The following is a 19,747-nucleotide window of genomic DNA, read 5'->3' as shown; positions in this document are numbered from 1 at the left end:
CTGCAGTTTTAAAATGAACCTATGTAGGCTATCAAGGAGGATCTCACTAATGAAAGAATGTGGGCAGCATATCCCTGGTCCAGCTTCCCAAGGGGATGTATTTTAACAAGATGTAATCATTCTATAATCAGCAGTGGACTTGAATTTTACTTCATGAATTTGAAAGGGTTTAACACAATTCTCATTCATGAATGTTGCTTTGCATCAAGCTAATGCACTATGCTGCACGTTAGTCTAAACTGACAATGATAGGTGCAAAGCTAAAGCAAAATGTCAAACGTGATTAATAGCAGGAAACGGGAGGTGAATGTGAGGTTAGAATCTAATCAAGAAGTTCAGATGACCATCATATACTGCTTGAATGCTGGCACATCAGTCGTTGAAGGACATTCTGAAATGGGAGGGAGAACAGCCAGTTGTCGTGGTGCACATTGGTACCAACGACATAGATAAAAAAAGGGATGAGGTCCTACGAAAAGAATTTAAGGAGCTAGAAGCTAAATTAAAAAGTAGGACCTCAAAAGTAGTAATCTCGGGATTGCTACCAGTGCCACGTGCTAGTCAGAGTAGGAATCACAGGATAGCGCAGATGAATACGTGGCTTGAGCAGTGGTGCAGCAGGGAGGGATTCAAATTCCTGGGGCATTGGAACCAGTTCTGGGGGAGGTGGGACCAGTACAAACCGGACGGTCTGCACCTGGGCAGGACCGGAACCAATGTCCTAGGGGGAGTGTTTGCTAGTGCTGTTGGGGAGGAGTTAAACTAATATGGCAGGGGGATGGGAACCTATGCAGGGAGACAGAGGGAGACAAAAAGGAGGCAAAAGCAAAAGACAGAAAGGAGATGAAGAAAAGTGGAGGGCAGAGAAACCCAAGGCAAAGAACAAAAAGGGCCACTGTGCAGCAAAATTCTAAAAGGACAAAGGGTGTTAAAAAAACAAGCCTGAAGGCTTTGTGTCTTAATGCAAGGAGTATCCGCAATAAGGTGGATGAATTAACTGTGCAAATAGATGTTAACAAATATGATGTGATTGGGATTACGGAGACGTGGCTCCAGGATGATCAGGGCTGGGAACTCAACATCCAGGGGTATTCAGCATTCAGGAAGGATAGAATAAAAGGAAAAGGAGGTGGGGTAGCATTGCTGGTTAAAGAGGAGATTAATGCAATAGTTAGGAAAGACATTAACTTGGATGATGTGGAATCTATATGGGTAGAGCTGCAGAACACTAAAGGGCAAAAAACGTTAGTGGGAGTTGTGTACAGACCTCCAAACAGTAGCAGTGATGTTGGGGAGGGCATCAAACAGGAAATTAGGAGTGCATGCAATAAAGGTGCAGCAGTTAGAATGGGTGACTTTAATATGCACATAGATTGGGCTAGCCAAACTGGAAGCAATACGGTGGAGGAGGATTTCCTGGAGTGCATAAGGGATGGTTTTCTAGACCAATATGTCGAGGAACCAACTAGGGGGGAGGCCATCTTAGACTGGGTGTTGTGTAATGAGAGAGGATTAATTAGCAATCTCATTGTGCGAGGCCCCTTGGGGAAGAGTGACCATAATATGGTGGAATTCTGCATTAGGATGGAGAATGAAACAGTTAATTCAGAGACCATGGTCCAGAACTTAAAGAAGGGTAACTTTGAAGATATGAGGCATGAATTGGCTAAGATAGATTGGCAAATGATACTTAAGGGGTTGACTGTGGATGGGCAATGGCAGACATTTAGAGACCGCATGGATGAATTACAACAATTGTACATTCCTGTCTGGCGTAAAAATAAAAAAGAGAAGGTGGCTCAACCGTGGTTATCTAGGGAAATCAGGGATAGTATTAAAGCCAAGGAAGTGGCATACAAATTGGCCAGAAATAGCAGCGAACCCGGGGACTGGGAGAAATTTAGAACTCAGCAGAGGAGGACAAAGGGTTTGATTAGGGCAGGGAAAATGGAGTACGAGAAGAAGCTTGCAGGGAACATTAAGGCGGATTGCAAAAGTTTCTATAGGTATGTAAAGAGAAAAAGGTTAGTAAAGACAAACGTAGGTCCCCTGCAGTCAGAATCAGGGGAAGTCATAACGGGGAACAAAGAAATGGCAGACCAATTGAACAAGTACTTTGGTTCAGTATTCACTAAGGAGGACACAAACAACCTTCCGGATATAAAAGGGGTCAGAGGGTCTAGTAAGGAGGAGGAACTGAGGGAAATCTTTATTAGTCGGGAAATTGTGTTGGGGAAATTGATGGGATTGAAGGCCGATAAATTACCAGGGCCTGATGGACTGCATCCCAGAGTACTTAAGGAGGTGGCCTTGGAAATAGCGGATGCATTGACAGTCATTTTCCAACATTCCATTGACTCTGGATCAGCTCCTATCGAGTGGAGGGTAGCCAATGTAACCCCACTTTTTAAAAAAGGAGGGAGAGAGAAAGCAGGGAAATTTAGACCGGTCAGCCTGACCTCAGCAGTGGGTAAAATGATGGAATCAATTATTAAGGATGTCATAGCAGCGCATTTGGAAAATGGTGACATGCTAGGTCCAAGTCAGCATGGATTTGTGAAAGGCTTCTCGGCCTTTTGGCTAAGATCATGCGTAACTGACCTGACAGGGGAGTAACCATGACCCCAAAGTGGCTCTCCCTGGATCAGGAAGGTGGTTCTCCTATGCTTTTTGGAAATAGGAGGTGGGTGGGGTGGATTGACCCATCCACCTCCACGGAGGTGCGTGGGGGGCCTGACCCATCCACCTCCATGGCACGAACCTGATATTGTAGTACTTCCAGGAACGGTGCAGTGGCTCTAGGCCTTTTGGCTAAGAGCATTGGCGCAGAGTGATCCTTGATGTGTGCAAGGTGACCTCTGGCATTTGTGATTTGACAAAGAATTGGAAAGATTGGCAATGAAAAAAAAAAAATGGATTTGTGAAAGGGAAATCATGCTTGACAAATCTTCTGGAATTTTTTGAGGATGTTTCCAGTAAAGTGGACAAAGGAGAACCAGTTGATGTGGTATATTTGGACTTTCAGAAGGCTTTTGACAAGGTCCCACACAGGAGATTAATGTGCAAAGTTAGAGCACATGGGATTGGGGGTAGTGTGCTGACGTGGATTGAGAACTGGTTGTCAGACAGGAAGCAAAGAGTAGGAGTAAATGGGTACTTTTCAGAATGGCAGGCAGTGACTAGTGGGGTACTGCAGGGTTCTGTGCTGGGCCCCCAGCTGTTTACATTGTACATTAATGATTTAGACGAGGGGATTAAATGTAGTATCTCCAAATTTGCGGATGACACTAAGTTGGGTGGCAGTGTGAGCTGCGAGGAGGATGCTATGAGGTTGCAGAGTGACTTGGATAGGTTAGGTGAATGGGCAAATGCATGGCAGATGAAGTATAATGTGGATAAATGTGAGGTTATCCACTTTGGTGGTAAAAACAGAGAGACAGACTATTATCTGAATGGTGACAGATTAGGAAAAGGGGAGGTGCAACGAGACCTGGGTGTCATGGTACATCAGTCACTGAAGGTTGGCATGCAGGTACAGCAGGCGGTTAAGAAAGCAAATGGCATGTTGGCCTTCATAGTGAGGGGATTTGAGTACAGGGGCAGGGAGGTGTTGCTACAGTTGTACAGGGCCTTGGTGAGGCCACACCTGGAGTATTGTGTACAGTTTTGGTCTCCTAACTTGAGGAAGGACATTCTTGCTATTGAGGGAGTGCAGCGAAGATTCACCAGACTGATTCCCGGGATGGTGGGACTGACCTATCAAGAAAGACTGGATCAACTGGGCTTGTATTCACTGGAGTTCAGAAGAGTGAGAGGGGACCTCATAGAAACGTTTAAAATTCTGATGGGTTTGGACAGGTTGGATGCAGGAAGAATGTTCCCAATGTTGGGGAAGTCCAGAACCAGGGGTCACAGTCTAAGGATAAGGGGTAAGCCATTTAGGACCGAGATGAGGAGAAACGTCTTCACCCAGAGAGTGGTGAACCTGTGGAATTCTCTACCACAGAAAGTAGTTGAGGCCAATTCACTAAATATATTCAAAAGGGAGTTAGATGAAGTCCTTACTACTCGGGGGATCAAGGGGTATGGCGAGAAAGCAGGAAGGGGGTACTGAAGTTTCATGTTCAGCCATGAACTCATTGAATGGCGGTGCAGGCTAGAAGGGCTGAATGGCCTGCTCCTGCACCTATTTTCTATGTTTCTATGTTTCTATGTTGAGAGTAGGCATGCAGGTACAGCAGGTAGTGAAGAAGTCAAATGGCATGTTGGCCTTCATAGCGAGAGGATTTGAGTATAGGAGCAGGGAGTCTTACTGCAGTTGTACAGGGCCTTGGTGAGGCCTCACCTTGAATATTGTGTACAGTTTTGGTCTCCGAATCTGAAGAATGACATAAGAACATAAAAATTAGGAACAGGAATAGGCCATCTAGCCCCTCGAGCCTGTTCCGCCATTCAACAAGATCATGGCTGATCTGGCCGTGGACTCAGCTCCACTTACCGGCCCGCTCCCCATAACCCTTAATTCCCTTATTGGTTAAAAATCTATCTATCTGTGATTTGAATACATTCAATGAGCTAGCCTCAACTGCTTCCTTGGGCAGAGAATTCCACAGATTCACAACCCTCTGGGAGAAGAAATTCCTTCTCAACTCGGTTTTAAATTAGCTCCCCCGTATTTTGAGGCTGTGCCCCCTAGTTCTAGTCTCCCCAACCAGTGGAAACAACCTCTCTGCCTCTATCTTGTCTATCCCTTTCATTATTTTAAATGTTTCTATAAGATCACCCCTCATCCTTCTGAACTCCAACGAGTAAAGACCCAGTCTACTCAATCTATCATCATAAGGTAACCCTCTCATCTCCGGAATCAGCCGAGTGAATCGTCTCTGTACCCCCTCCAAAGCTAGTATATCCTTCCTTAAGTAAGGTGACCAAAACTGCATGCAGCACTCCAGGTGTGGCCTCACCAATACCCTGTACAGTTGCAGCAGGACCTCCCTGCTTTTGTACTCCATCCCTCTCGCAATGAGGGCCAACATTCCATTCGCCTTCCTGATTACCTGCTGCACCTGCAAACTAACTTTTTGGGATTCATGCACAAGGACCCCCAGGTCCCTCTGCACCTCAGCATGTAGTCATTTCTCCCCATTCAAATAATATTCCCTTTTACTGTTTTTTTTTCCAAGGTGGATGACCTCACATTTTCCGACATTGTATTCCATCTGCCAAACCTTAGCCCATTCGCTTAACCTATCTAAATCTCCTTGCAGCCTCTCTGTGTCCTCTACACAACCCGCTTTCCCACTAATCTTTGTGTCATCTGCAAATTTTGTTACACTACACTCTGTCCCCTCTTCCAGGTCATCTATGTATATTGTAAACAGTTGTGGTCCCAGCACTGATCCCTGTGGCACACCACTAACCACCGATTTCAAACCCGTAAAGGATCCATTTATCCCAACTCTCTGCTTTCTGTTAGCCAGCCAATTCTCTATCCATGCTAACACATTTCCTCTGACTCCGCGTACCTTTATCTTCTGCAGTAACCTTTTGTGTGGCACCTTATCGAATGCCTTTTGGAAATCTAAATACACCACATTCATCGGTACACCTCTATCCACCATGCTCGTTATATCCTCAAAGAATTCCATGAATCCATGTTGTGTCTGCTTGATTGCACTATTCCTATCTAGATGTCCTGCTATTTCTTCCTTAATAATAGCTTCAAGCATTTTCCCCACTACAGATGTTAAACTAACCGGCCTATAGTTACTTGCCTTTTGTCTGCCCCCTTTTTTAAACAGAGGCGTTACATTAGCTGCTTTCCAATCCGCTGGTACCTCCCCAGAGTCCAGAGAATTTTGGTAGATTATAACGAATGCATCTGCTATAACTTCCGCCATCTCTTTTAATACCCTGTGATGCATTTCATCAGGACGAGGGGACTTGTCTACCTTGAGTCCCATTAGCCTGTCCAGCACTACCCCCCTAGTGATAGTGATTATCTCAAAGTCCTCCCTTCCCACATTCCTGTGACCAGCAATTTTTGGCATGGTTTTTGTGTCTTCCACTGTGAAGACCGAAGCAAAATAATTGTTTCAGGTCTCAGCCATTTCCACATTTCCCATTATTAAATCCCCCTTCTCATCTTCTAAGGGACCAACATTTACTTTAGTCACTCTTTTCCGTTTTATATAATCGGTAAAAGCTTTTACTATCTGTTTTTATGTTTTGCGCAAGTTTACTTTAGTAATCTATCTTTCCTTTCTTTATTGCTTTCTTAGTCATTCTTTGCTGTCGTTTAAAATGTTCCCAATCTTCTAGTTTCCCACTAACCTTGGCCACCTTATACTCATTGGTTTTTAATTTGATACTCTCCACAGAGAGGCTGCAAAGTGATTTAGATAGGTTAAGCGAATGGGCTAAGGTTTGGCAGATGGAATACAATGTCGGAAAATGTGAGGTCATCCACCTTGGAAAAAAAAACAGTAAAAGGGAATATTATTTGAATGGGGAGAAATTACAACATGCTGCGGTGCAGAGGGACCTGGGGGTCCTTGTGCATGAATCCCAAAAAGTTAGTTTGCAGGTGCAGCAGGTAATCAGGAAGGTGAATGGAATGTTGGCTTCATTGCGAGAGGGATGGAGTACAAAAGCAGGGAGGTCCTGCTGCAACTGTACAGGGTACTGGTGAGGCCGCACCTGGAGTACTGCGTGCAGTTTTGGTCACCTTACTTAAAGAAGGATATACTAGCCTTGGAGGGGGTACAGAGACGATTCACTCGGCTGATTCCGGAGATGAGGGGGTTACCTTATGATGATAAATTGAGTATACTGGGTCTTTACTCGTTGGAGTTTAGAAGGATGAGGGGTGATCTTATAGAAACATTTAAAATAATGAAAGGGATAGACAAGATAGAGGTAGAGAGGTTGTTTCCACTGGTCGGGGAGACTAGAATGAGGAGGCACAGCCTCAAAATACGGGGGAGACAATTTAAAACCGAGTTGAGAAGGAATTTCTTCTCCCAGAGGGTTGTGAATCTGTGGAATTCTCTGCCTAAGGAAACAGTTGAGGCTAGCTCATTGAATGTATTCAAATCACAGATAGATAGATTTTTAACCAATAAGGGAATTAAGGGTTATGGGGAGCTGGTGGGTAAGTGGTGCTGAGTCCACGGCCAGATCAGCCATGATCTTTTTGAATGGCGGAGCAGGCTCGAGGGGCTAGATGGCCTACTCCTGTTCCTAATTCTTATGTTCTTATGTTCTTATGTTATTTCCTTGGTTATCCACAGCTGGTTATCCCTTCCCTTACCGCCCTTCTTTTTCACTGGAATATATTTTTGTTGAGCACTGTGAAAGGGCTTCTTAAAAGTCCTCCACTGTTCCTCAATTGTGCCACCGTTTAGTCTGTGTTTCCAGTCTACTTTAGCCAACTCTGCCCTCATCCCACTGTAGTCCCCTTTGTTTAAGCATAGCACGCTCATTTGAGACACTACTTCCTCACCCTCAATCTGTATTATAAATTGAACCATACTGTGATGACTCATTCCGAGAGGATCTTTTACTGGGAGATCGTTTATTATTCCTGTCTCATTACACAGGACCAGATCTAAGATAGCTTGCTCCCTTGTAGGTTCTGTAACATACTGTTCTAAGAAACAATCCCGTATGCATTCTATGAATTCCTCCCCAAGGCTACCCCATGCGATTTGATTTGATCAATCGATATGTAGGTTAAAATCTCCCATGATTACTGCCGTTCCTTTTTCACATGCCTCCATTATTCCCTTGATTATTGTCCGCCCCACCACCAAGTTATTATTTGGGGGCCTATAAACTACGCCCACCAGTGACTTTTTCCCCTTGCTATCTTTAATCTCCACCCACAATGATTCAACATTTTATTCATTAGAGCCAATATCATCTCTCACAACTGCCCTGATATCATCCTTTATTAACAGAGCTACCCCACCTCCTTTCCCTTCTTGTCTATCTTTTTGAATTGTCAGCTACCCCTTTATGTTTAATTCCTAGTCTTGGCAACCTTGCAACCATGTTTCTCTAATGGCCACCAAATCATACCCATTTGTAATGATTTGTGCCATCAACTCATTTACTTTATTTTGAATGCTGTGTGCATTTAGGTAGAGTGTTTTAATACTAGTTTTTAAACCATGATTTTTAGTTTTGACCCCTCCTGCAGCTCCTTTATATTCATACATATTGTCCCTTCCTATCACCTTGTGGTTTACACTTACCCCAGTGCTACTCTGCTCTGTTGCCTCCTGCCTTTTGCATTCTTTCTTGGGGTCCTGTTCATCTGAGCTCTCACCCACTCTAACTAGCTCAGAGTCCTCTCCTGGGTTCCGAATACTCCTCTCATTGAGGCACCGAGCTTTCATGCTTGTCTTTTTATTACACTTTGACCCTTTAGAATTTTGCTGTACAGTGGCCCTTTTTGTTTTTTGCCTTGGATTTCTCTGCCCTCCACTTTTACTCATCTCCTTTCTGTCTTTTGCTTCTGTCTCCATTTTGTTTCCCTCTGTCTCCCTGCATTGGTTCCCATCCCCCTGCCATATTAGTTTAACTCCTCCCCAACAGCACTAGCAAACATTCCCTCTAGGACATTGGTTCTGGTCCTGCCCAGGTGCAGACCGTCCGGTTTGTACTGGTCCCACCTCCCCCAGTACCGGTTCCAATGCCCCAGGAATTTGAATCCCTCCCTGCTGCACCACTGCTCAAGTCACGTATTCATCTGAGCTATCCTGCGATTCCTACTCTGACTAGCACGTGGCACTGGTAGCAATCCCGAGATTACTACTTTTGAGGTCCTACTTTTTAATTTAGCTCCGAGCTCCTTAAATTCTTCTTGTCGTACCTCATCCCGTTTTTTACCTATATCGTTGGTACCAATGCGCACCACAACAACTGGCTGTTCACCCTCCCTTTTCAGAATGTCCTGCACCTGCTCTGAGACATCCTTGACACTTGCACCAGGGAGGCTACATACCATCCTGGAGTCTCGGTTGCGGTTGCAGAAACGCCTATCTATTCCCCTTACAATTGAATCCCCTATCACTATCGCTCTCCCACACTTTTTCCTGCCCTCCTGTGCAGCAGAGCCAGCCACAGTGCCATGAACTTGGCTGCTGCTGCCCTCCCCCTCAACAGTACTCAAAACGGTGTATCTGTTTTGCAGGGGGATGACTGCAGGGGACCCCTGCACTACCTTCCTTGCACAGCTCTTTCTGCTGGCCTTCCATTCCCTATCTGGCTGTGGGCCCTTCACCTGCGGTAAGGCCAACTCGCTACACGTGCTACTCATGTCATTCTCAGCATCGTGGATGCTCCAGAGTGAATCCACCCTCAGCTCCAATTCTGCAACGTGGACCGTCAGGAGCTGGAGGCGGATACACTTCCTGCACACATAGTCGTCAGGGACACCGGAAGTGTCCCCGAGTTCCCACATGGTACAGGAGGAGCATATCACGTGATCGAGTTCTCCTGCCATGACTTAACACTTAGATACACTTAAATTGGCAACAACAATGCTAAAGTTTACTCACTGTTATAGAAGAGAAAAAAGAAAAACTACTCACCAATCACCAGCCAATCACTTACCCCCTTGGCTGTGACGTCACCTTTCTATTTCTTTCTACTTCTTTTTTGCCTTCTCCCTGTAGCTGCACAAGCGACGCCTCTCCACGCACCTCCTCGACGCTGCTCCCGACTCAGCGACGCACCGCCCGACCTCACGGCCTTTTATTGGCCTCACCACGCACTTCCGACGCTGCTCCCAACTCAGGACATTCTTGCTATTGAGGGAGTGCAGCGAAGATTCACCAGACTGATTCCCGGGATGGCAGGGCTGACATGTGAAGAAAGACTGAATCGACTAGGCTTATATTCACTGGAATTTAGAAGAATGAGAGTGGATCTCATAGAAACATATAAAATTCTGACGGGATTGGACAGGTTAGATGCAGGAAGTATGTTCCCGATGTTGGGGAAGTCCAGAACCAAGGGTCACAGTCTAAGGATAAGGGGTAAGCCATTTAGGACCGAGATGAGGAGAAACTTCTTCACTCAGAGAGTTGTGAACCTGTGGAATTCTCTATCACAGAAAGTTGTTGAGGCCAGTTCGTTAGATATATTCAAAAGGGATTTTATATGGCCTTTATGGCTAAAGGGATCAAGGGGTATGGAGAGAGAGCAGGAAAAGGGTACTGAAGTTACATGATCAGCCATGATCATATTGAATGGTGGTGCAGGCTCGACGGGCCGAATGGCCTACTCCTGCACCTATTTTCTATGTTGTTTCTAATGACAGCTTTCGAACTGCTTGATTACATTACTGCCATGCAGTTTACTGACAGATGCCCATTCTCCATATTATTGCCTTAGAAGCACAAAAACATCAAATAGAAATGAATTGTAATAAAAGCCACACGAAAGCAAATACAATGCAAATTTATCTCACGTTATGTAAATTAGCTCATCTGAGTTTCCCACCTGTTTTTGCATGGCCATGCCAGAATTTCATCAGGAAGAAAATAAGACAACAAAGCATTGATTCAGTTAAAAGTGCAAGAGTTTAAAATACATTTTATTTTGTAAGTTACAGTGGTTAAGATTATGAGTGCTCTTAACATTGGTTACAAATTGAGAGAGTGAGTTTCAATATTTGGCCGAGCTTAGCCTGCAAGCCTTCAGTGTTATGCTGGGCTGAACAGTGAGTGGGACAATTCAATTCCAGCTGTGGCATACCGCTCAGAACCGTAAGATCAGGATTAGAAGAGCTGGTAAGAAATTATCATCACCACCATGCTTGTTTTATCGTCACCACAAAATGTTGGGTGTGGCCGGGGGGCGGGGGGGGGGGGGAGGAATGAGTGTTTTGAAATGTTTCTGTTCCTTGAGGTGGTGGTGATGGCGGCTATTCATATTGGTTCAGAGAAAGAATCTAATGACTAAAATGCACAGATGGCTGCACCAAGTGGATGAGCAGGATGTTCTCAGTGTTTTAACAAACACTGACTTTAATAGTTAAACAGGAAAAGCAGCAATGCTATAAACAAATCAAATTAGTGACAGAAATGTTTGCTCAAAAGTTTCCTGTAAACTAAGTTCTATGGCGCCCAGTTAAACTTTTACTGCACTCCGCAATGGTTTTTAAAAGAGGCAAGGTTCTGACTTCACAAGCCCCAGTGAACGAGATCATTACTTCACCAAAGAAGCGATGATTGAATAAGACAGAAGTGATGTATGAATAACGTGGACCAGGCTAATGAATCGATTTAAAACTTAATTGAAACAATTTTTGTTGTATATTACCAGTGATTAGGTCTAATATATGTAACTGTGTTTAATACTTGCATTCTTTGTTGTGGTAACAGAAGATTAATAATATCTTGTGAGGATTTCTGGATTCTGCCGTTTTAGAGGTACAGGCAAATTTTCAGACACGTTCATTTCTGCAGTAAGAGGTTGTGAACATGTTCTCATCAATCACTGTACCAGAATAACAGATTCTCTCACGGTTTACTGTTGGAAAAGCAGCCAAATTCCCAAAATGTACTGAGGAAGAAGCTGAAGATGAGGCCCTTTACACCGAGCCGTTCTTTACCCTCAGGGTTCAGGTTCTACATTTGAAGACTCATAAGGAGGCATCCCTTTGTCGATAGACTTGTTTGGGAGTGGCACTTTTCCAGGATCTACATTCGGATCTAAACAGAAGTGAAAACCAAAATAAGGGTGAAGCAGTTTGTAATGTCTTTACACACTACTATAAATTCACACGAGGCACATTCTGCAGACAAGGTCACTCTGTGACCCGAACCTTTATTCACAGGACCAAGAAGTGATGACCATGTGTGGGACCTCCCTTTATATACCTGGGTGACCAGGTGAGGAGTGTCTCCCACAAGTTCACCCCTGTGGTCAAGGTGTGCATTTCTTAGGTGTATACAGTATGCAGTGTTGTTACATGACATCACCTCCAACCCCCAATGTCTTATGGGGTCAAAGATTAAGTCTTTCAGGCGGTCGACGCTCTCTCGTGGAGCGCCGCAGTTGGGGCTCTGCTTGTTGAGCCTTGGTATGCGTCACTGTCACCTGTGGTGATTCCGGCTTGTCTGGGCTGGCCGCAGGGACTGTGCATGCTGCTGAAAGTTCTTGTTGCTCGTTCACTGGCAGTGGTGTGGGCAGCATCTCATGATCTTCCTCAGTGTCCATGCTGAACCTTTTTTTTACTTGGTCTGGATGCTTGCGACATATCTGTCCATTGTTAAGTCTGACCACGATGACCCTATTCCCCTCTTTGCCAAATACAGTACCCTCAAGCCATTTGGGCCCCAAAGCGTGATTAAGAACAAATACAGGGTCATCGATTGCTATACATCTCCCCTTTGAGTTACGGTCATGGCACTCATTTTGGGACTGGTGCTTGCCCTCAACAATGTCTGACAGGACTGGATGAATGAGGGACAGCCGAGTTTTAAGTGTACGTTTCATGAGTAATTCCGCGGGTGGGACTCCCGTGAGCGAATGCGGTCGGGACCTATAGGCCAGCATGAGGCGCGATAGGCGGCATTGAAGGGAGGGTTCTTGAATCCGGAGAATGCCCTGTTTTATGACTTGGACCGCACGTTCCACCTGGCCATTGGAAGCCGACTTGAACGGTGCTGTTCGGACATGTTTGACGCCATTACCCGACATGAACTCCCGGAATTCATAGCTAGTGAAACACGGGCCGTTGTCGCTAACCAGGATGTCCAGCAGGCCGTGGCAAAGACTGCACACAGACTCTCCACAGTGGTGGATGTTGTGCACGAATTCAATATGATGCACTCGATCCATTTTGAATACGCATTAACGACTATGAGGAACATTTTTCCCATGAACTGGCCCGCGTAGTCTACGTGAATATGTGACCATGGCCTGGTGGGCCAGGGGCTGAGTGGGGCCTCCCTGGGGGCATTACCCAGCTAGGCACACGTTGTGCACCTGCGAACCCAGTGTTCTAGGTCTGAGTCTATTCCCGGCCACCATACATGTGACCGGGCAATGGCCTTCATTAGCACGATGCCTGGGTGCTCGCTGTGGAGCTCCCTCATGAATGCTTCCCTTCCCTTCTGGGGCATGACTACCCAGCTGCCCCATAGTAGAAAGTCGGCTTGGATGGAGAGCTCATCCATCCTTCTGTGAAACGGTCTGACCTCCTCGGGGCATGCTCCGTGTGCGGGTGCCCAATCCCCAGCCAGGACACATTTCTTAATCAAGGCTAGGAGGGGATCTCTATTTGTCCAGATTTTGATCTGGCGGCCTGTGATGGGGGAGCCTGCGCTGTCAAAGGCATCAACAGCCATGACCACCTCAGCGTTTTGCTCCGCTGCCTCCACAGTGGTGGCCAGTGGAAGCCCACTGAACGTGTTAGCGCAATTTGCGGTGCCTGGCCGGTGCCGTATGGTGTAGTCATACGCAGCCAGCATGAGAGCCCATCGCTGTATGTGAGCTGACACATTGGCATTGACAGCTTTGCTGTCTGGCAACAGGGATGTTAACGGCTTGTGGTCCGTTTCGAACTTGAACCTTCTGCTAAAAAGGTACTGTTGCATCTTTTTCACCCCGTAGACACATGCGAGTGCTTCCTTTTCAACCATCCCATATCCCCGTTCTGCTTGGGAGAGCGACCTGCAGGCATAAGGCATGGTTGGAGTTGGCCCTCATCATTACTCTGCTGCAACATGCACCCAACCCCATAGGATGATGCATCACATGTCAAAACCAATTTCTTACAGGGGTTGTACAGGGTCAACAGCTTATTAGAACAAAGCAGGTTCCGCGCCCGATTGAAAGCCCGTTCCTGACAGTCCACACAAAACCAATCGCAACCCTTACGCAGGAGCATGTGTAGCGGCTCCAACAATGTGCTTAAGTTCAGCAGAAAGTTCCCGAAATATTTCAAGAGTCCCAGAAATGAACGCAACTCCGATGTGTTGCCGGGTATGGGCGCATGATGAATTGCCTCCGTTTTGGATTCGGTAGGCTGGATCCCGTCTGCGGAAACCCTCCTGCCCAAAAACTCGACCTCTGGGGCCAAAAACACACACTTGGACTTCTTTAGTCGCAGGCCTACACGTCTAGTCGGCGTAGCACCTCCTCCAGGTTGTGTAGGTGTTCCTCGGTGTCTCGACCCGTGATAAGGATGTCGTCCTGAAATACGATTGTTTCAGGGATGGATTTGAGCAAGCTTTCCATGTTCCTTTGAAAGATAGTGGCCGCTGATCGAATGCCAAACGGACACCTGTTGTAGTCAAACAGCGCCTTGTGCGTGGTGATGGTGGTCAGTAGCTTGGATTCTTCCGCCAGTTCCTGGATCATGTAGGCTGAAGTGAGGTCCAACTTGGTGAACAGTTTGCCACCTGCCAGTGTGGCAAAAAGATCCTCCGCTCTCGGAAGCGGGTATTGGTGTTGTAGTGATACTCGGTTAATAGTGGCCTTGTAGTCCCCACAGATCCTGACCGAGCCATCCGTTTTTAGGACAGGGACGATGGGGCTTGCCCAGTCGCTGATTTCAACGTGCAAAATTATGCCCTCTCTTAGCAACCTGTCCAACTCACTCTCAATTTTCTCCCGCATCACATCCGGCACAGCTCTGGCTTTGTGGTGCACTAGTCTGGTGCCCGGGGTGATGTGTATCACTACTTTGGTACCTTTGAAAGTCCCGACACTGAGTTGAAATAGTGACTCAAATTTCTGTAGGACCTGTGAGCATGAACTTCGCTCCACAGATGAAATGGCGTGCACATCCCCCCATTTCCAGTTCATCTCGGCTAGCCAGCTCTTCCCCAAAAGCGCGGGACCATTACCCGGGACAATCCAGAGTGGCAGCCGGTTCTCTGATCCATTATGTGTGACCACCAACATTGCACTGCCTAGCACTGGGATAATCTCTTTGGTGTATGTCCGTAATTGTGTGTCAATGTGTTCTAGTTTAGGTCTGCTAGCTCGGAGTGGTTATAGTTTCTCGAATTGTTGGACACTCATAAGTGACTGGCTGGTCCCTGTGTCCAGCTCCATGTGTACCGGGATGCTGTTTAATAGGACTTTCATCTTCATTAGGTGGCGTTTTGGTATATGAGCTGTGGATGTTTGCCACATGAACCCGCTGAACTTCAGTATCCATTGCTTTGTCCCAAACATCAACCTGCCTTACAGACCCCTCTTCTGGTTCATCTGCCTCATAAATTAGCCTCGCTGGCTAAATGTCCACTGAATTTCTACAGATGAATTGTCGAAACCTACAGGTTTTTGCAGCATGTCTGCCCCTGCACCTTCAGCATGAGCTGAGATTGTTGTGAACAAAAGAGCTGTTACCAGGCATTCCTCTCTGATTGTCTCTTTGATTACTCTTGAGCACTCTGTTAGTGGGTGTCAATGGCCCCATCCCGGGACGCATTATCCACTGTGATGGTGTAAATGTCCATTCAACCTGCCATTGTCTCTGTTGAGGACCCACTCTAGAGTCTGTTGCTGCCTGGGTGGTGTTGAATTGCCCTTGCCTGCCTGCGGGGTTCTGAGTTGCATTTACAATGTTAACTCCCTGATCCATCGCCACGTTGGAAGCAGAGTTGTGAGCGTATATTATCTTGGTTTCCCCCGCCATGAAGGTCTGAGCCATCAACGCCGCCGCTTCCAAGGTCAAGATCTTGGTCTCAATTAGCTTTCTGAAAATCCCGGCATGACCAAAGCCCTCAATAAAGAAATCCCTTAACATTTCTCCCCTGCAGGCGTCTGTGATCTTAGAGGCTGGCCAAGCGCCGACGGTCCGCAGTGAATCCGGTATGCTCGGTCCTTCCCGACGTCGGTGTGTATAGAATCAGTGTTGGGCCATTTGTATACTGCTCACCGGTTTGAGGTGCTCACTGATCAGTTTGCTGAGCTTCTCAAAGGTTTTGTCTGCTGGCTTCTCGGGTGTGAGCAGGTCTTTCATCAGCGTGTATGTCTTAGGTCCACAGATGCACCCTTCGCTTGTCGGCTGCTGCATCTCCCAGCCAGTCCTTCGTGACAAAACTCTGCGGGAGCCTCTCAACAAAGTCGTACCCAGTCCTCACCAACACAGTACCATTCCTCTGTGCTACCGGTGGCCATTCTCATGAATGTTGATTCCCGTTTCTCGTCGCCAAATGTAATGTCCTTACACACTACTATAAATTCACACGAGGCACATTCTGCAGACAAGGTCACTCTGTGACCTGAACCTTTATTCACAGGACCAAGAAGTGATGACCCTGTGTGGGACCTCCCTTTATATACCTGGATGACCAGGTGAGGAGTGTCTCCCACAAGTTCACCCTCTGTGGTCAAGGTGTGCATTTCTTAGGTGTATACAGTATGCAGTATTGTTACATGAAGGTTACAGTTACATGAAGGTTACATACATGTCACAGTTCATGTTGCAAACAAATAATTGTCACAGTATCATTCATTCACCACTGGATTCTGTAGGGGAGGATGAAAACCCCCTCATTTTACCCAGAAGAAAAAAAGCTGTGGGATCTGTCTGTGCTGCAATGTGAATTGAAACCAAGATGGTTTGACCTTGGCAGAGCAGTGATTGGACAGGGGAGGACACCGGAGGGCCAATAGTGGGACAGAGTCAGCCCGAAGCATGGGGCTTTCAAGCCAATGGGAGAACACTTGCTCGAAAACTGTGGGACTGACTCATCGCCATTATCGGGCTATTGTCTTCCCCATGTTTACACTATGGAGGGAAATTATGCAGACCTTCAGAAAACTAGGGAACCCAAAACAAACCAAGGGCCTACACAATGGCTACAGGATGCCAATGCAATCAACACCTACTCAAACCTTGAGTAGGTTAACATCAGTGGAAAAAAACCCGCAATAATCTAAAACTACTGCATTTTTCAAAATCACAAAGCCCACCAATGGGAAGGATCGATTTCAGCACGAGAGGCGGACTGGATAATCTGACTATAAAAAGGGGTTTCTGACCCAGTGTGTGTTCTGCTTCTCCGCTCTCGTGATCCAACAACCAGCAAGCCTCTCGACACTGAAGGACAACCAGTGTCCGAAGACACCGAAGATAGAAGAAACAAACCACCAGACTGCAAAAGGCACAGTAGTGAGTATAACCTCTGGTCCCCAGAACTCCTAACTCAGTTAGGCCAGGAAAGGTGGGAGGTTGGGCATTGTACTGCTAAACTAGTGTAAACATTTTTGTTGTGTCCGTTTAGTGGGATTTAGGGGGATTGTTTTGTTGGTGTATGGCTGTTTGTTGAGATACACCTTGTCAAATAAATTGGAAGCCTAAGTTCCTCTTGGAATTACCTTGTCTCAATTCTATTGTATTACATCTCCTGATGGTGAGTCTTATGTTAGAACAGTGTAAGGGAAGCTAGGAGCGCCTCGAAAATGCTCAACTGTGTGTCATGGGCTAGGGAAGAAGAGGTTAGGAGTGTTTGACACTCACAGGTGCCTCACAGGCTAGGCATAAGCTGTGGGAACACACGAGTCTCAAAACTCCCTTCATAAGTTGTGGACACAGTCTCTCCAGGGGTGCTCTTGCAGCACTCAGGGTACCTCACAGGCCAGGCATAAGCTGTGAGGGCAGAAGCCCAGAGAAGACACCCAAGGCACAACAACACTCCCCGAGAACCCCTTACAGAACATGGTGACCGCAGCAGGACATAAGCAAACAGAAGATGTTAATATAACAGATGAGGTGATGAGAGGAAACTAAAATGGAGGAGAGAATTTCCTCATACATTTTTGGCAAGGTGAACCTCACCAAACCTTGGGTGCAAGCCCTCACACGGGCAGAGCGCCCAGTGGATGCTGCTGCTCAGTGGACAGCAGGGAAGGACCACAACCGCAGGGTGGAAAAGGCCATCTGGCTTATCTGCTTCACCCGCCAAGTCCGAAAGCTCGACCAGCGGGTGAAGGACTTGGAACAGAGTCTTCAGAAATCAGAGGAGCTCTCTGCTATCCGGGCTGCGGTTGGGGACAACCTGCTGGCCGAATTAGCTGAGGAGCAGCAAGGGAAGAGGCAGATGGAGGAGACCTTCCGAAATAGCCGGGACTATCTTCAGTGTCAGGTCACTGAGGCCAAGGGTAGTGAGGGGTCCCTCCGGGAACAGAACTCTTGGTACACCCAGAAAATTTGGGAACTAGAGAATAAATTAAAAGACTTACAGGCAGCCTATAAAGTGGCCAGTAGCAGTGAGTTTGCAGATCACGGTCCCTGCCAGTAGAGGATTAAAACTTTCACCCACGCTCTATCCCAGGCAAAGGGGATGGTCGTCCTGATAGGACCTGGAGGGTCCACAGGGGACAAAGGAGAGTATTGGGGGGTAGAGGAGAATCCAAAGGCAAGAGACGCCTGACCACCTCCTGAGGCACCCATGGTTTGTCCGGTGGGGTACCAGGAAGAGCGGGGCACACAGGTAGTAGCATACCCAGTGCTGGGGGCAGGACCAATGTGTCCCGCTCAGCAGCAGGGATGTGAAGCTCCCGCCGAGGGTCGGTTAAGGACTGGATCAGGCGACCAGGCACTGTCTGCTGCACCGGGTATGGTGGGACAGCTGGAGGTAGTGGGACCAGCGCAGAAAGATCCTAAACCAGGGCGGATGTGCCCGGTCAGGCAGCGCAAGTACGGTCCTCCACAGGGAGGTGGCCAAGGTCAGGGAGCGCTGGAGAGCGACTTTATTATTCCCCATGGCGTTCAATCACTCAGGGCCATGGTGGCCCATTTGGTCAAAGTCACTCGCAGCGAGGACCCGTCTATCCACTTCATGGAGGTGATGCAGGCAGGGGAAATTAATGGGTGCGACGAGGAAGAGACAGCCAAGCTGCTGCTCTTCTCTCTGGACAGCAAATTGTACCAGGCCCTACTGGCAGAATGCCGGAGGGGACAGCGCACATTTACTGAGGTCCAGAGGGCCATCCTTGAGGCTATGGGCTTCGATGACAGCAGTCCTTTCGAACGGGTCGAAAGGACAAGGCAGCTCGCAGGGGAAACCCCGCAGGCGTTTGCGGACAGGCTGTGGGTGGTATACCACACAGCCTGTGGGGAGCTCCTCGACTGGGCGAATCTTTCCGCGGTACAGACTGGCCACTGGCTGAGGATGCTGGTGGCAAACTGCTTGCCCTGGCTCAAGGCCAGGACAGAACTGTGGTTCGATTCCCGGGACCCCAACCTCACCGAGGAAGCAGTGGTCAGGCAACTGGCACTGGTCCAACGGAATGGAGGAGGGGAGGAGGAGAAAACCTCCAAAGGTCGGGTAAATGAAGTAAAACCCAACTTGATTCCTAAAAGGGAATGGCACCAGGAGGGTGGCCGCTCGTCTGATAAGGAGGGAGTGTGCTACGGGTGCGGGAAAGCTGGGCATTTTAAAAGGGATTGCAGGAGCCCAGTAAAGAGATATGGGGGGAGAAGTCCTTCAGGAGCCGCCCAGAGTTGGGGAAGTGGAGGGAGCTCCTCACCATCCCTTGATGAGATAGTAGCTGCAGTGAGGACAGCGCTGGAGGGGACTGGGAAGGTAGCCACGGCAACAGGCAGGGAAGCACCAGCAACCCTGCCAGTACAGAGGCCGTGACTAGCCCAGACCCAGCCTGCATACCTGTGCCCACTAGAATACGACCCCTGGGGACAACCCTGGGTCAAGATGGAGGTTGAGGGTGTATTGGGTACTTACCTTTTGGACACTGGTGCTTCCAGCAC

The 19,747-nt window shown here is 47.4% G+C and overlaps 1 long non-coding RNA gene and 1 other non-coding gene across 4 annotated transcripts in view; one reads left to right on the top strand and one right to left on the bottom strand.

The window, feature by feature from the left end:
• Positions 1-2,560: 2,560 nt before the first annotated feature.
• Positions 2,561-2,757, top strand: LOC139233250 (U2 spliceosomal RNA). Its single transcript, XR_011588169.1, has one exon. It is a non-coding gene; the product is annotated as a U2 spliceosomal RNA (small nuclear RNA).
• Positions 2,758-10,568: 7,811 nt separating this feature from the next.
• Positions 10,569-19,747, bottom strand: part of LOC139232917 (uncharacterized) — a 35,639-nt gene continuing 26,460 nt past the window's right edge. For all 3 annotated transcript variants that reach the window (XR_011588101.1, XR_011588103.1, XR_011588102.1), the window contains exon 4: positions 10,569-11,726. This is a non-coding gene — a long non-coding RNA (uncharacterized lncRNA). The remainder of the gene's footprint in view (positions 11,727-19,747) is intronic.

Source organism: Pristiophorus japonicus, chromosome 20 (genome assembly GCF_044704955.1).
Source record: "Pristiophorus japonicus isolate sPriJap1 chromosome 20, sPriJap1.hap1, whole genome shotgun sequence".
NCBI classification, from domain to species: domain Eukaryota; kingdom Metazoa; phylum Chordata; class Chondrichthyes; family Pristiophoridae; genus Pristiophorus; species Pristiophorus japonicus.
This window is presented reverse-complemented; position numbering and strand designations above follow the sequence as displayed.